Consider the following 12,482-nt stretch of genomic DNA (forward strand, 5'->3'; position numbering starts at 1 on the left):
GGGGACCTTTTAAACAGCACTGGGGTTCTCCAGTCAGCAGCACTGTGGCTCTTTCCTGGTTTGGCTGCTGTCTCTGGTCAGAAGAAAGACAGCCAGCCGGCTACACATTTCACATGCTCAGAATGGTTGCTTTATGGTAGGTGTATTTTACCACAATTTATTATTATTTTTATTTTTATTATTTTATTTATTAACTATTTTATTATTATTTATATTTTATTTTATTTATTTTTATTTGAGATGGAATCTCGCTCTGTCACCCAAGCTGGAGTGCAGTGGCACCGTCTCGGTTCACTGCAACCTCTGCCTCCTAGGTTCAAGAGATTCTTCTGCCTCAGCCTCTCGAGGAGTTAGGACTACAGGGGCACACTGCCAAGGCGGGCTGATTTTTTTGTATTTTTGGTAGAGATGGGGTTTCACCATGTTGGCCAGGCTGGTCTCGAACTTCTGACCTCGTGATGTGCCTGCCTCGGCCTCCCAAAGTGCTGGGATTACAGGTGTGAGCTACCGTGTCCGGTCATTTTACCACAATTTTTAAAAGGCAGTGTGCTCTATGACATAAGCTGTATAATTGTTATGAACAGATTTGTATTCCTGCTGGCTTAGCCTGTGGGACTGGAAGCAGGGCCTGGGGGCTCTGTGGGGTCCGAGAAGGCCATTGCTTGGCCGAAGGGGATGGAGTGCCCGGTACGGAAGCTGTTGAGCCAACAAAGTATTTCCGTGCTTTCACAAAGGCTGCCCTTCTAGTGGGTGTTGCCTGAGGGACCACCTGTGCCTGCTGGCGAGGGCGGAGGAGGAGGGGTCTGAGGGGCTTCCAGGCTCCTTGTGCATTACGCGGATAGTCTTGATCCAAAAGGGGTTCCTGCACTTATTCCTGGCTTTGAGAGGAAGAAAGAAACAGCTTTGTCTGGTTCTGGAACGGCTCTGCAGTGCCATTCCACGGTTGGATCAGATCGGGGTTGAGCTTTCAGTGTGTATCTCCCCCAAGGACCACCAGTGAGGACGCTCGTCCTCCAGGACTTTCCAGGTGCCAGGCCTGACATGGGGCTGGAGATCCCGAGGGGGAGGGATGCGGGTCTTCCCTTGCCAAGCTCACGCTCTAGTAGGGGCAGGTGCGACAGTAGAGAAATTGCAATCTAGTAATAGAGTTGCTGTAGCTATGGAGACAAGACACAGCAGAGCAGAAGAAACGGCCGATTCTGTGGTGGGCTGGGGGAGTGGACAGAAAGGGCCAGGAGCTGCTGAAAGAGGCTAGAGGCAACCCATGCATTGCCCTGTCTGCTCCCCCGTTCTAGAACGTGCTGGGACCCAGAGAGTAGCGTGACTTTGCGTGACCAGGACCCTCAGCTGTCCTCGAAGATAACGGTTTGATCCATCACCTGTCGTCCTCCCTCCTTCCTTCCCCCTCCCTTCCTTCTTCCTTCTTTCCTCCTCGCTCCCTTTCTTCCTTTCTCTCATCCTCCCTCCTTTTCTTCCTTCTTCCTTCCTTCCTCCTTCTTCCTTTCCTCCTTCCTTCGTTTCTTCTTTCCTGTTATTCATTGAATATTTTTTAAACAATGTCTGTGACCAGATCTATGCTATGGACTCAGGGAAAAATGAGACAGTCCCTGCCCTCGGGAAGCTCCCGTTCTAACAAGATGGACAGACACGGAAACACAATGCAAGGCGTGTTTCCTTTGTTGGGAAATGGTCTGGCCCGGGTTCTTTACATTTTCCATGTAAGGTGACACTAAGAACAGTGAGAGAACCAGGAACGAGGGACCTGCTCCTGTCGAGAGGCCTGACCCCGTGCTCTCAGCTGAAATCCTGTTCGGCTCCAGTGCAGGTGTCGGCTGGCTGGGCCCTCTCCTCAGAGCTGAGACCAGCCGCAGGGCGTACACCCCTGAGAGCAGCAGTGACCATTGGGTGGCCAGGAAGACCCGGAGGCCTCGGGGAAGGATTCAGGTGGGCACAGCAGTGGACCTCAGACACAGCCAGGGGCCAGGCTGGGGGGAGCTCCCAGAGGGGCAAAGTGTGACTCTGGGAGAAAATAAAACACAACGAGAGAGATTGAATCGATCGCAGCATGAGAGGACGATGGCCAAGTCTCCTCTCTAGCAGGAGCACGGGGCCACAGAGGCGTCCAGTGACCCTGGACGGAAAGAGGGACAGATGAGAATTCCGGGTGTTTGCAAGGTTGGACGCTGGAACCGCAGCAGAGGCAGACACTGTGGAGGGACCCCCTTCCCTGCAGCTGCCCCCGGGGCCTCAGGCTCCTAAGGGAGGGTCACGGCAGTTCCAGAGGGAAGCCCAGCTGCCAGTTTCTGTGAGTCACTGAATTCGCATTTACCTTCGTGTTCTTGCTGAGTGAACTGGTAACTTTGTGTTCCAAAGATGTATGTTCGTGAATGAGGAAGTGGGCGAGACCCTCCAGGAGTTTAGCACAAATAGTACAAACACGGGACATCTACAGTAATTTAATATGAATGATTTGGCCTGGAGTAAGGAGACGTGCTAGGAAAACCCGGGGCTCACTGCTGCGGCAGCCCTTGAGTTTTCTCTCAGTTCCAAAGGAAGGGAAGACCCGAGGCCACTGTGCCTGTGTTCGGGGCTGGTCTCTGCCGTGAAGAAGGTGCTTGTCCATGGCCTGTGTCTCAGCGGTTCCCGGTGTCCAGGTGTCTCCCGAGAAGCTCACCGTGAGCATCGGCTTTCCAGGGCGTGGGCTCATCCGAGCTCCATCGTGACCAGCGGGGGAAGCAGCTGCAGCAGCTCCTTGACCCATTGTACAGAGAAACGGAGAGTCAGAGCGATGAAGGTGTCAGTAGTGACAGAACCGGAACCCACGTCTCCTAGGACCCAGGGCTGCCTCCACCACCCCGTGTGACCTGCAGCGCTCTAGGGGACCAGCGGGCTGCTGTGCTTTTAGGGGGTGCTGGTTGTGCAGGGCCTGGGTCATGCCTGGCCGTGAGCTGTGGGCACCTCGAGTATCCAGCGGTGCTCAGGTTTCCCTTGAAGCCAGAGGGGATGGGGGAAGCTGAGCGTGGACAGCACAGACACCCAAGAGGAGAGAGAGGAGAGAAAGCAGAGACCAGGGAGCTGGGCACACGGGGTCCACGAGAGGGAAGGGCGGGACTTCCAGAAGAAAGAGCGCTCCAGAGAAACCTCCGCCCACCACCCCGAGCCCAAGCCCACCCACCTGGGCACAGTGGGGGCCCCATGGATCCCCCCATCTGCAGGAAAATGCTTCTCACTCACCACCTCACAAGCATTCCTCAAATGCCTGCTATGGACCAGCAGGCCAGCCTGAGATCTGCGGCGGGCACAGCTGCCTCCCAGGGGAGAGGAGTGGGTTCCTGAGATCTGCGGCGGGCACAGCTGCCTCCCAGGGGAGAGGAACGGGTTCCTGAGATGCAGCCGGACCCAGCCCCACGGCAGCAGCACAGGCGGTGAACAGTCGGAGCGTGCTGGGTGGTCAAGAGCCCTCCCTGGGTGTCCACTGGGATCTGTGGCCAACACCACCCGGGGTTCCCCAGGCCTTCCTAACCGCTGCTCAGCCAGGCCGAGCTGGGGGCCGAAGTTACAGCGGCCAGAGACGAGACGGCCCTTGCAGGCCTCGCTGGGCCCACCTCGGCTGCCCTTGCAGGCTGCTGCACTGCGGAGAAATGAAACCTCAAGTGATTTTTTTAATGGACCAGGGGAGGAGGGAGTAAAAAAATTTAGCAGTGCATCATTAGGGAGCCCACAAGTTCTCTGGAAGCTAATGAATAAATAAACCCTTGACAACTTCCCCCAACTAGCGCTGACAAGATAATTGGCCCTAATGTCTTAATTTCAATGCTTTGGATGCATTTGACTTTTGTTAATGAGACGTTAGCACGCATTGCGTGAGAGTGGCTTGTTTGTCGCAGGGCAGCTGAAGTGTGATTGGCCGAAGGTTTGTCTTTTTTTTTTTTTTTTTGAGACGGAGTCTCGCTGTGTCGCCCGGGCTGGAGTGAGTGGCGCGATCTCGGCTCACTGCAAGCTCCGCCTCCCGGGTTCCCGCCGTTCTCCCGCCTCAGCCTCCGAGTAGCCGGGACTACGTAGGACGAAGAAGGTGACGCTGGAGGGTTATTTCACAGCTGTTTGGTTTGGGTTTATCGTTTACTTTCCCTTTGCTCATTGTCCTCGCGGGAAGCCAGAGGAAAACCTGGGGCTTCCAGGGGCTGGGGCCTGGGCGTGGAATGGGACTCAGGGCCGCTGGAAGCTTCTCTCCCCAGCCTGAGGTGCTGCCACACGACTCCTTTATCAACGCCTGGAGTAATTCTCACTGTGATGAGGGAGCACAGAGAGCAGGTGGAACGGCCTGGACCAGCCTGTCTGTTTAGGAGGGAAAGGGACTCAGATCACAGTGGCCTGTGGTGGCTGGGGATGGGCTCTGAGTGCAGAAGCTCATGCAGGAAAGGTGCCTGAGCTCAGGGGGCGGCAGGAGAGGAGCAGAGGAAGGTAAAGTGGGGTGACCTGTGCCCCCATCCCTCCGGGCACACAAAGCCTCGGTGAGCAGAGCCTTGAGTGCAGAGGAGCCCGGGAGAGAAACCCAGTCTCCGCTCAGGAGTTCCAGGGGCACTTTCCTAACCTTCCTCCCTGACCTGGAAAGTGGTCTGAGGTTGGCACCTAGTGCCATGGAGGTCACAGAGTCCGTTCCGTGGGGCCAGGCCATGAGCTATCGGTGCCCCTGAAAAGAAGCCTGGGCCTGCTGGGCTGAGGGTCTCAGCGAGTGAGAGGAGGAGTCCATCTACACGGCTGTTCGTGCACAGGACTTTGATTTCTATGATACACTCTAATGTGCATCGACTGTATGTAATCTATCCGTGACTGCGCTGCTGACCCCTGCAACCACCAGAGCCAACCTTTAATTAACATCACTGTATATACGACTTGCAGATTCAAAGGGGTGACTGAAGTTAGTCTTCAGACAGAATCCAAATGATGGGGTTTTACGCACTAGAAATGGCCCTTGAGGCGAAGGATGAGGTCACAATTCCTGGGGAACTGTGGGGCTGCGGTGGCGGAAAGGGAGTTACTGGTAATCCCTTCCCTCATTCGCACCCAGCACACGTAAAATACCACTGCCTTTCCTAGCACATGTGCATTCTCGTTCCTCCGTTCTGATTTGATATATTTTTATCCAGGCACACATTTCCTCGGACAGGCAGGTGTCATTGGCTGGATTCTCTTTCTCCTTCCTTTTCTCTAAAACCTTCACTCATTTGCCAATCTTGGCAGACAGCTGGCATAATTTTTTATAGGTCCAGAATTTTGTAATAGACTGGAATTATTTTGAGTTCTGGATGCCCCCATTTTTAAAAATGTCTTAGGAAATGTCCCTGAGATATGGAAATGAAAACATAAAAAAGTTTAATTTCCTGCCTGAAATGGAGAAAACGTCAGAACAAACACGAATTAATTAACAGTAATATAAATTATCCTTTTTCTTTAACGAAGGAGGAATCACGCATGGCAGAGGTATGAGAGCAAATACCTGCCTGGCTCTTAGATTTAGAGAAATCTGAATTTGCATCCCGGCATTTTGTGACCTTGAGTAAGTTATTAAGTGCCTCTAGGACTTCGTCTTTTAAAAATACAAAATAGGGATGACTTTCTGCACTCATAGGACTTGTGTGAGGATTAAACGAGATATGATAGCAGAGGACACCTCATGTGGGTTCAGGCACTGATTAGTGTCTGAGCTTTGTGCATCGTCTGGAAGCTACAGATTGGCTGGAGGGAGGTCAGCATGAGCCAGCCTGAGGCCTCCTGCTGTTTATGTGCAAGACTCACCTACGCAGGGGGCCAAAGTCGTTCTTAGCACCCACGCTGAGCATGGGCTTCTCTGAGGCCCCCCGCTGACTATGGACGCAAACACCCCCTGCTTCCCTCTCTTGCCAGGAGCTCCTGACCCTGTGAACTCCAGGCAGCTCTTTACCCAACAGATCTTGACACCCGGGGAAACATTTCTTGAAGCAATTGCACAATTGCATTTTATGCCTGGAAATTCCACTTAGGCTGTGCTCCTAGGGAAGGAATCTGGACCCTGCCTCTGCCCAGGGGCCCTCCAGGTGCCCCCTGCGATCCTGCCTCTCTGGAGGGGATGCTGTGCTCACCCCAGGCATTCATGGGGGCCCCTGGAATCCTCTTCCAGATCAGATCAGCTGAGGCTAGAGCTGGTGCCAGGGTGGACTGGGAACCGCCTGGTGGCTAAGGCCATTTTCTCCAGCTTCTGTGACGGTGACTACGTGTGACCCGAGGGGAGAGAGAATTAGTAATTGGTTCCAAGGTAAATTAACAGAGGAGATGTAATGAGGAGTGTTGACTTTGTGCGATATTACTCGGTGCTCCTGTGCAATGATTGGATTTGCAAAGTCTGTGACTCAGCTTGTTCTTTGGGGAATGAACCCATAAAAATTGAGAGCTAATGAGAGCAGCCGTGTTCCTCTGACGCCAGGTTCAGATCCCGGAGCCACCTGGGGGAAAGGCTGTGAGGAATGGAGAAGGATCTGCATTGGAAATGGCACGAGGGGCCCTGCAGACTGACCCCATTCCTTCTGGAATCCCTTCTCCTCTGCCTGGTGAGTGTGCACGTCTTTCTCCCACAGGTTCCCGTTTGCCAGGTGGTGCTGGCTCTGACATCCACCCAAGGCAGCCGCCCCGTGAGCCCCCAGTGGGCCGGGCTCCCTCCCCGTGAGGTACACACCCAGCAGGCGCAAGGGGGGTGCAGATGGGCTCAGTGTCGTGGGGATAAAGGCAGGAGGGGACTGAGAGGAAGGCAGGGTTGGACGTGAGCCGGCTGGGCAGGGGCATTTATTGGGCACCGCTGGGGTCTGCACAGGCTGGTGCCACCTGAGTGTGGAGCCGGGTGCGGAAAAGGAGATGGAGAAAAGAAAAATCCCTGCTGTCGGGTGGCTTAAGACTCGTGCAGGAAAATCAGCGGATCCGAGCGAGGCACAGAGGACGAGTGTGAGTCCAGGAACGCAGCAGTTGATGCTGCAGGCCTCACAGCGCCTGGCCCGGGGCCGGCTGACTGCACGGTCCACCCGGCTGCACGGTCCACCCGGCTGCACGGTCCACCCGGCTGCACGGTCCACCCGGCTGCACGGTCCACCCGGCTGCACGGTCCACCCAGCCAGGGCAGCTCAGAGTGGAGTCATTGCAGGCCTCATCCAACTGGAGACTCAGCGTCCCCTCGTCTTACTGTTCATGGTGACGTTGGGAGTCACCAACCTTCTATCGGCTGCTGAGTATTGTTTTGATAGGTTTTGATGTTATTAAATATGAGCCATGGCTGTGCTCAGAACAGATGGTTCTTACTTATCACGTGGCTTTCTGAGAGCTGTGTGTGTAGCTCTACGCAGGTAGACCTGGGGGAAAGCAACAGTGCAAAGTGGCCTCTGCCCTTCCAAGCTTTGGCAACTGAGCAGGGAGGTGCTGGTTCCTCCTCCCACCTACACCCCCGTCAGTGCCGTCCTCAGTAACGGGCAGTGTGGTCCTCGCTTTTCCCCCTGGCGTCTGTCACTGACGGCTGCGAATCAGGCAAGGGCTGTGCGGAGCCCACAGCGGGAGCGTGGCGGCTCGGTGGCCCTGAGGCTGCAGGATGGAGCCAGCGCACCTCGCATCCCAGTCAGTGAAGAGCCACGGGCCTGGGTTCCTTTCCACCTTTGCACCGTCAAGCGGTGTGGCCTCTTACAAACCCTCAGTGCCCGTGTCCTGGGTCCCTTCTGATTGCCACAAAGGGTCAGGAGTGGGGGCTGGACCGCGAGGGTAAAGTCCCTTCAAATTGTGACCATTTGTGGTTGGACCGTGTGACTCACAGCACGGAGTTTCTGAGTTGCTTTGACAGGAGTTAGAGTTTCAAGGTTAAAAACAAGGTGAGTACAATACTGAGATAAGTAGATTCTAGGTTCGCCCTTGGAGACGGGCACAGTTTGTAGGTGTGGAGGAACGGGACATACGGCCTGAGACAGAAGAAGATCGAAGGGAATCATCCGAGAGGAAAGGCTCAGGGGATGGGTAGCTGTGGGGACAGGAGAGGTACGAGGACACGTGTCCCGTCCTCTGTGGAGCTGCTGAACGCCCGAGACACTGAGAGGAGCGCAGCGAGGTCACCTCCCCTCCCAGGCCTGTGTGTGGGTCTCACACACACAAGCGTGCGCAGCGCGAGGTGTGCACATGGTCTCAGCGGACATCCGAAAGCGTGCGAGGGCTTTACCTGCCCCGAGACCTCTCGCGCCATCTTCCCGGCAGAGGAGGAAACAGGTGCTTCTAACCCCGCTGGGCATTAGGAGGCGCCAGAGGAGCTGATGTCTGACTTGTTTAGAGGAAGATTTAGAAAAGATTTTTGCTTAGAAAGGAAAAGCCGGAAGCATAAGCACATCACACGGCTTCTGCAGCTGCTCCCTGCTAACGAGGGGTTGGCCTGGCTGAGTCTCTGGTGCTGTTGGGGATTTGCCCCCAGCCCCGGGAAGTGGCTCCCCAGGACGCCTCGAAGGGGCAGAGCTGCTGCTCCCCAGCCAGGAGCCAAGGCCAGCCCAAGTCTCACAGATTTTTTCCTGTTTTCTTCTCAAAGGTTTATAATTTTTGATTTTACGTTTATGTCTACGATCTACTGTGAATCAAGTTTTGTATACGGTGTGATAAAGTTTGTTTAATAGATAACCAATTGTCTCAGCATCCTTTGTTAAGAAACACTTTTTTTTTTTCCTGCTGAAATGCCTTTGTACTTTTGTGGAAAATTAATTGTCTATATATACATGGGTCTATTTCTGGGCCTCCTAGTTTCTTCCCATGGATCTGTTTATCTGCATTTAAGACAATATCACACTGGTTTGAGTGTTACAGTCTTATAGTACATTTTGAATCAGATGTTAGGCCTTTAATTTTGTCCGTTGTACTTTCTGATAAATTTTAAAATGATTTTATTATGCATGTGTTAAGTAGTTTGATTTAGCCATTCCACAATGTATATAAATTTATCAAAACATCTTCTTGTACACCACAAATATTTACAAGTTTTTTATCAACTGAAAAAATAAACAAAAACTTAAAACAAATTATTTTCTGAATTTCTCAAACAATATTTCTGGGACTTGGAATTGCATCAAATATTTAGATCAGTTTGGGCGGATTTGGTAACATGATTGGGTCTAATGACCTATGGACGTGGTGCATTTTCTCTGTTCCTTCGGCCTTTTATTTTCGCTCAGCATCGCTTTATAGTTTTCAGTGTGGGGTGTTGCACATCTTTGCCTGACTTGATGCTAAATATTCCTACTTTTTAATCTTATTCTTAAGAGTATTCTAAGCATTTCAAGTTCCAAATATTATTTGTTAGTATTACAGAATAAAGTTTATTTTCTGTCATGAATACATGCTTTCAAATAGGCTTTATTTTTTAGAACAGTTTTAGATTTACCAAACAATGGAGAGGGTAATATAGAGAGTCCCATGCACCTGCACCCAGGTTCTTACATTAGCATGGACAGTCACAATTAATGGACCTATGCTGGCACAGTATCAGTAACTAAAATCCATGCTCTATTCCAGTTTCTTTAGTTTTCCCCTAATGCCCGCTCCGTTTCAGGATCCCACGCAGAATCCCAGGGTACTTTCAGTCGTCGTGTCGTCCTGGCCTCGCTTGGCTGTGAGTGGCTCAGGCTTCCGTTGTCTTGGACAATCTTGACAGTTTTGAGGACTACTCGGGTGTTGTGCAGAGCGTCCCTCAGCTGGGATTTGTCTGATGTTTTCCTTGTGACTAGACAGCGGTTATATATTTCTGGGAGGAAGGGGGATCACAGAGGTGAAACATGCCGTTCTCACCCCACTGTATGAAGGTGTGGACTCAACGCCAGTGTTCCTAACCGTGGTCTTGGGCTGAGGCAGTGCCCACCAGCTCTCTCCACGGGGAAGCTGCTCCTTTTCCTGCCCCTCGTGTTGCGCTCTTTGGAAGGAAGTTACTGTGCACGGCCCGTGCTTCAGCAGAGCGGCCGGGCTGCCCCTTCTTGAGGGCAGGGAACCTACAGCGATTTGAAATTCTTCTGCGTGGGACCCTAGTCTCGTCTTTCCACGTTACTCACTTATTCAATCATTTCTTTATATCAGTATGGACTCATGGGTGTGTACTTTATGCTTTGGGCTATAATCCAATAATTGTTTATTTTGTTGCTTAGCGGTGTTCTACTTTTGGCCATTGGGTATACGTTCAGCTGGCTCCTGTGTTTCTTATCATCATCCATGTGGTTTTAAAAATTGGCTGGTTTTTCCTTTTTTCTTTTTTTTTTTTTTAGCACGATTTAACTTTCTGGGACTATAAAATATTTCAGGCTTACCTTGTCAATTTCTCACCCCAGTCTTAGAATCAACCATTTCTGCAGTAAGAATGACATTAAAAACCAAGATCTGGGTGCCAGGTACAATGGACTTTTGTACAGTGAATGTGTATCCTGCAAACGTGCATTCATTATTATGTGTGTGTTTTGTAGTTTTTATTTTTTTAAATTTAAATAAGCATGTAATCTGTGAAAATAGGCAGTTTTACTCACTTATTTATTTCTGCTCAATCTGATTGTCGTCTTCTTTTTTTCTAATTTAGCTGTTTAGAACTCCCAAAACAACAATAATTTCAGAGATAAGAACCATACAGCCTCTCCTATTACTAATTTTAGGGGAAAATATAGAATATTTCATCAGTAAATGTGATATTAATTACAGGTTTTTAATAGATTCCTATTATCAGGTTGATAGCTGAGAGATTTTGTTAGGAATAGACGTTGGATTTTGTCTAATGCTTTTTCTGCATCAATTGAGATAATCACATAGTTTCTCTATTTTAGTTTGTTCATATGGTAAATTGCAATGAACGATTGATTTTTGAACGTTTTCTGACACTAAACACCACCACTCTAAGTGGTAAATTCCCAGAAAACGCTCCACACTCCAGAAACCAGCCACATTGGGGGTCCCCAGGCCACCCGCACTTCCGACTCATTGGCTACCAGTGTAGAGTGTTTCCCAATCTTCCTCAAGGGGGTCAAGGAAAGTTGTGAACTTGCTGCTTATCTGGCTTTTTTATTGCAAGTTTGGGAGCAATGCTCTTTTCAACTCACCAAGCAGAAATAGGAAAACCTCCGCACGCTTGTGTGTACTTTGGTATCACTGTTTGCTCCTAAATAGTCTCATTCGCTTCACTCTTCGTATTTAGTGGTTTCCTTTATACACACACACAGAAACACACAAACACACACACACACACAAACACACACACAAAAACATACACACACACAAACACACACACACACACAAACAAACACACACACACAAACACGCATGCACACAAACACACACACAAACACACACACAAACACGCACGCACACAAACACACGCACACACACACAAACACACACACACAAACACACACGCACACACAAACACACACACAAACACACACACAAACAAACACGCACACACACAAACACGCACACACACAAACACACACACAAACACGCACACACACACACAAACACACACACAAACACACACACGCACACACAAACACATGCACACACACAAACACACACACACAAGTTAGCACAACTTAGCAGTCTGTAAACCACTTCCTGTAAAATGTTGGACACTCATGAAATCGTTTCCATTTACACCTCGTGTCCTTTGCACTGTTTCTCATGATTTTTGTACATGTTATAAATCCCAAATATGTGGCTATTATTTTTCATTTAAACAGTTTATTATCTTTTTTTTTTTCCCTGAGACAGAGTCTTGCTCTGTCACCCAGGCTGGAGTGCAGTGGCGTGATCTCGGCTCACTGTAACCTCTGCTCTCCGGGTTCAAGCCATTTTCCTGCTTCAGCCTTCTAAGTAGCTGGGATTACAGGTATGTGCCACCATGCCCAGCTAATTTTTGTATTTTTGATAGAGATGGGGTTTCACCATGTTGGCCAGGCTGGCCTTGAACTTCTGACCTTGTGATCTGCCTGCCTTGGCCTCCCAAAGTGCTGGGATTATAGGTGTTGAGCCATTGCACCCGGCCCATTACCTGAGTTTTTTGTCAAAATTAAAAGTAAGCCTTTAATAAATACCTTCTTTTTAAAACATTTCCAACATATATTTTCCTTTCTATAAATACAGTTAACATTTGGTATAATGTCATTTAGTCCGAAGACCTTCAACAGGTATGCAGTAACATTTGTTCAGAATATTTTGTCTTAAAATGTTTCTATTCTATGTTCAATTTTGAAGGCTATTTTTGCTAGATAGAGAATTTTAGGCTGACTTTTTTTTCTTTTGGTACTTTAAATATGCTCTTGCATCATCTTCAGGCTTGCATTTTTTTTTGTTGGTAATCTGCAAACATTCCAATATTTCTCCTTTATAGAATAAGTTTTTCTTCCTTCTGACATCTAAGGTTTTCTTTCTATCACAGTTTTGTAGCAACTTAATTAAAATACACCACGTGT

General features: G+C 49.9%; 1 long non-coding RNA gene across 1 annotated transcript; it reads right to left on the reverse strand.

Moving 5' to 3' along the window:
* Positions 1 to 2,445: 2,445 nt before the first annotated feature.
* LOC135967289 (uncharacterized) lies at positions 2,446 to 3,691 on the reverse strand. The gene is made up of 2 exons (XR_010581273.1): positions 3,235 to 3,691; positions 2,446 to 2,751 (listed from the first exon to the last, which is right to left on the reverse strand). It is a non-coding gene; the product is annotated as an uncharacterized lncRNA (long non-coding RNA).
* Between the last annotated feature and the right edge of the window lie 8,791 nt (positions 3,692 to 12,482).

This window comes from Macaca fascicularis, chromosome 14 (assembly GCF_037993035.2).
Source record: "Macaca fascicularis isolate 582-1 chromosome 14, T2T-MFA8v1.1".
NCBI lineage: Eukaryota > Metazoa > Chordata > Mammalia > Primates > Cercopithecidae > Macaca > Macaca fascicularis.